General features: G+C 34.7%; 1 pseudogene; it reads right to left on the bottom strand.

The window, feature by feature from the left end:
• Positions 1-2,174: 2,174 nt before the first annotated feature.
• On the bottom strand, positions 2,175-4,665 carry LOC145002925 (uncharacterized; annotated as a pseudogene).
• Positions 4,666-5,050: the final 385 nt, after the last annotated feature.

Here is a 5,050-nt window from a genome sequence, read left to right as displayed (position 1 = left end):
TGAGTTTTTGGGGCTTTTAACAAGGGTTTTTGGGGTTTTTGGGGGTGTTTACGGCCTAAGCATAAGCTTGGGCCGTAAACTCCTTTTTAAGCTTCAAATCCTTGTGTTTTAATGTCCAAACTCTCCTAGGTATATGTCTTAATTAGTCCATAAGCTTAAAAGAAGGAAAAATGAGGTTTTCGGCAAGTTTTTAGGTTTTTACGGCCTAAGGGGCTTCTTAGGCCATAAACTCCTTTTTGGTCCTTGTTTTCTATAATTTTGGCCTCTAAATACGATGAAGTATGTTTAGACTAAGATAGGGAAAGAGTCCTTACGTTTGGAAGCCGGAATTCGCGGATTTGGGGTTGATTTCGGGTCTAGAGAGAGAAAGTAGTGAGAGAGAGGTGAAGGTGTGGTAAAAGAGTTCAATTGTAGTGTCCATTTGTTTATATATGTCTCGGGTATTGCACCCGATACACGGCTACCCGATGCTAAAGTTTAACGGAGTTAAAACTTTTTACCCGGGTGAAGTGGTTGAAAAGTAATATAACTCTATTTAGTTAAACGGGGTTAACATTTACAAGTTATAATTACTCATGATAGTATCGGAACATGTAAATAACTAGATATTTGTTTATTGACGACTCCAAACATTACCTAAAATAACGTATACTGACGCATTCCGTTAGTGAAAATAGGGTTTGTAATGGCAATATATTTGGGGTTGTCACAAAAATGATAAGGTTGAATGTAATTAGTGGCTATTAATAACAATGAATATCCTAAAAAACATTTCTTTATCCATAAAATATCTACAAAGGACAGGTAAAATAAAAACATGAATCTTAGGTTGTGTTTGGATTCTGGATTCCTACGGAGTTGGAATGTGAGATTCTATTGCTTGAGGTGTTTGGCTAGTAAACTCTTCTAACCAAACATGTTACATATTTCTATTTCTTCAAATTCCAATTCCTTTGATTGATTCCATTCCTTTGACGGATTCCATTCCTTTGACACATTTCAAAACCTATAAATATCTACTTTTAGTTAATGATAGAAAACATTTATAGTGTAGTTACTACAAACACTACTTTCATGTTGTGTTGAAATCAAAAGGGCATTTAGTTTTGTAAAAGATATGAATTTTGGGACAAAAGATTATAGATAACAAGGTCATTTAATTATTTTTCTTCATTGTAATTACCTAAGATGCTAATCACAATAAAAAAGATTATCTTCTTCGTTATTGTCTTCTTCTTCATTGGTTGATGTACTATACTCAAACTCACCCTCACTTTCATCATCAAACTCACCCTCACTTTCATTATCAAACTCACCCTCAGTTTCATTATCAAACTCACCCTCATCATTATTTTCATTATGTAACTCGTTGCTTAAGATGTCATACTCGATTGTTTCTAGTATAGTGCTAATGATTTCATTTGCTTCAATTTCATCTTCTTGAAATGCAACGTCTTTTTTTCGTATCTCACTCCATCCACGAGGTTTAACTTTACATACAGCCACCCAATCAGAATTGTTTTGTTTCAAGCTCGGGTAAGGAATGAAATAGACTTGAGTAACTTGCATGGCTAAAACAAATGGCTCAAACTTGTTGAACTTTCTTCATTGGTTTATATCAACCAAGTTATATTGGCTATGAACCTTGACTCCTACATTAGGTGTTGGATCACACCAATGACATTTTAACAATGTTGTTATTTTAAATGGAAAACCGGGGTATTCAAATTCTAATATTTCCAACAACTTTCCATAGTAATCACCAAATGGGCTACTTATACACACTCCACTATTCATTGTTGATTTGTTCGCGCCGTGTGATTCCGTGTGAAACTTGTACCCATTTACAAATTATAAATTATATGATTTCACAATCCTCAATGGTCTTCTAGAAAGATCATGTATGTACTTGTTCTTTATTTCATTTTGGCGTGCCTATATGACAAAGAATGAAATACATTAGAAGCTTCTCAAAAGAAAAGAAAACAACTTAAAAACTCACATAGTTTTGAAACCATGTAGCAAAGTTTTCATCCACTTCAGCAACAAGATCATCTTCACTTATATCAGGATTTAGTTCTTTCAATGACTCTTCATACTTCGTGTACATTACCATTTAAATTGTTTAAACTTTTGAGATTAAATAAAAACTGACTTAAATGTTGTTCATAATACTACCTAAGGTAAGGTTGCATCTTCTCTTCATTAACCAATATGTAAGAATGTGCTGCATTAAATTCCTCATCAGTCAGACTTCTACATTTGAGTTTCCCATATGGGCGGCTAGGATATGAAAATATAGTTAATTTTTCGTTGTCATCATCATCTTCAACTCCCCCATCATCATTTCAAGGCACCTTTCTGTTACGTGTATGAACACTAGGCTCAAAATAGTGAGAGCAAAAGTTTGATGCTTCACGAACTCAGTATGCATTGCAAATCGACCCTTCAACTCTAGCTTTATTTTTCACATCTTTTTTCAACTGGTGAAGAAATCTAAAGCATAACATTTAATATGTTAACCAAGAGTGACAACTTACAATTTTGAAATATAATGTGATTTACAAAACAAACCTCTCAAATGGATACATCCATGGATATTGTACGGGACCAGCTATCATTGCTTCGTATGGCAAATGTATCAGCAAATGCTCCGTTGAGTCAAAAAAGCCAGAGACAAATATGGTCTCTAATTTACAAAGAATTGTCAGGATCTCAGCTTCAATCCTTTTCATCTCCTCTGTTGTAATTACTGTTGAAGTTAAGCTTTTGAAGAAAAGACTTATCTCAGTAACTGCTTCCCACACATTTTTTGGCAACATCTCGCGGAATGCAATTGGCAACAATCTTTGCATAAAAACATGGAAATCATGGCCTTTCATTCCAAACAGTCTACATGCACTCAAATCTACACACCTCCCCAAATTTGAAACGTAACCATCAGGGAAACTTAAACTCTCTACCCATTCACATACAACTTTCTTGTACCTCTTATCTAATGCATAATATGCTCTTTGATTTTGATCTATTCCTTTTCTCTTCTTACAATAAAGTTTCAGATCATCTTTCGAATTTGCATTGTCCTTTGTCTTCTTCTTAACATCCATTATAGTGTAAAACATATTCTCAAAAAAATTCTTCTCAATATGCATAACATCAAAATTATGTATAATGAGGTTTGTTTTTCAATATGGTAAATCCCAGAATATGCTTCTCTTTTTCCAACCACATTTTCCACGTGATTTATTTACTACATCAGCATTAAGTTCAATCACTTTTAACAAACCAAGTTCTTCAATTTGCCTTATGGTTTCTTCACCATTCATACTTGGAGGAGGACCTTTTGTCTCTACACGATTCTTTTTGATCAGTGGTGAGGAATCTTCTATGACAATCAAACCATGATATCTTCTTACCATTTTCAAGCCTAAAAGATTGTGTATGTTTCCCACAATATGGACATGCTAGCTTCCATGCGGTTGCCCATCCTGATAACGTTCCATACGCCGGAAAATCGGTAACTGTCCACATCAATGCAGCTCCTAATTGAAAATTTTGTTTCAAAGAAACATCATAAGTTAAAACACCTTCTTCCCATAACCGTTTGAGTTCTGCAATAACTGGTTGAAGGAAGACATCTAGTTTTTGCTTAGGGTTTGTAGGTCCGGGCACAATGGCAGTCAAAAACATTTAAGGCTCTTTCATACACATAAACGGTGGCAAATTATAAGGTGTTATAATGCCAGGCCAAGATGAATATTGTTTTCCTGAAGCACCATGGGGTTGAAACCCATCTGTACATAGGCCTAATCTAACATTACGTCTTTCGGCTGCAAATGAAGGATGGTTAATATCAAACTGCTTCCATGCTTCAGAATCAGATGGATGACACATTACACCAACATGGTGGCCATGATTATCAACATGCCATCGCATGTAAGCGACTGTTGTTTGTGAAGCATATAGTCTCTTCAATCTTGGAGTCAAGGGAAAATAATGCATCCTCTTGAAAGGTATACGCGAACGTGTGGACGAATTTCTTGACTTTTTGTACCTTTGTGCGTTGCAAAATTTGCACCGATCAAGATCTTTGTCGCCCCTCCAATATATCATACATCCAGACCTGCAACAATCAGTCAATTCCACAGGTAAACCGAATGCTTGTATTAACTTGTTGCTCTCGTATAAACTATCAACCATGTTATTCTCCTCCGGTAACCCATCCTTTATCAATTGACAAATGGCATCAAAACATAACTCAGGGATGCGATATTCTGATTTGATATTCAATAGTCGAGCTACAACAGATAATTGTGTCAAAATTTTATAACCAGGCCACAACTCTCTATCGGCTGCCTCTAGCATATCAAAAAACTTCTTATCTTCTGAATTTCGCTCCTCATCAAGAGTTCTACTCATGAAATCAGGACCCGCTGCATCCATAACCAGTTCTCTATATGTAGGATCATGGTGTTCATTTAAACTTGTGTATGTATCATCCATCCCTAATGAAGTACTATCCATTGATGTTTCTCCATGTTTATCCCAAAACCAATAATTTGGAACAAAACCAAACTTGTATAAGTGATATTTTGCGTCATCAACTGCTTTATATGCTTTGTTATTGCATTTTGTGCATGGGCATTTAATTTTATCTCCATCCATATAACTTTGCTTAGTAGAAGAAAACTCGATGAATGTTTTCACACCATTAATGAAAACATGAGAGACATGACCACGATCATCAGTCGTTCATACATCCAATTTCTATTTCTATTGCTCATTTTATTATATATCTGCACGGAAATATAAAAAACTAGGTGTAATCAGGGAATAATAAGAGATTAGCAAGAAAGATATCAATAATAACAACACCATTAATCAAAATCCTTCTTTTAATAAAAGCTTACAAGCATAACGATTAAAAGTATATACGTATACTAAAGTCACGCAAATATTAAAAAATAAGTATATAATAGATGCTTACACCAATGTCAAACAAATTCCAAAAAATGTATTTTTATCAAGGATAATGCATTCATGCTTTAAC

This window comes from Lactuca saligna, chromosome 6, assembly GCF_052625555.1.
Source record: "Lactuca saligna cultivar CGN05327 chromosome 6, ASM5262555v1, whole genome shotgun sequence".
Taxonomy (NCBI): domain Eukaryota; kingdom Viridiplantae; phylum Streptophyta; class Magnoliopsida; order Asterales; family Asteraceae; genus Lactuca; species Lactuca saligna.
Note: the sequence above shows the minus strand (reverse complement) of the source record. Positions and strands in the feature narration are given on the sequence as shown.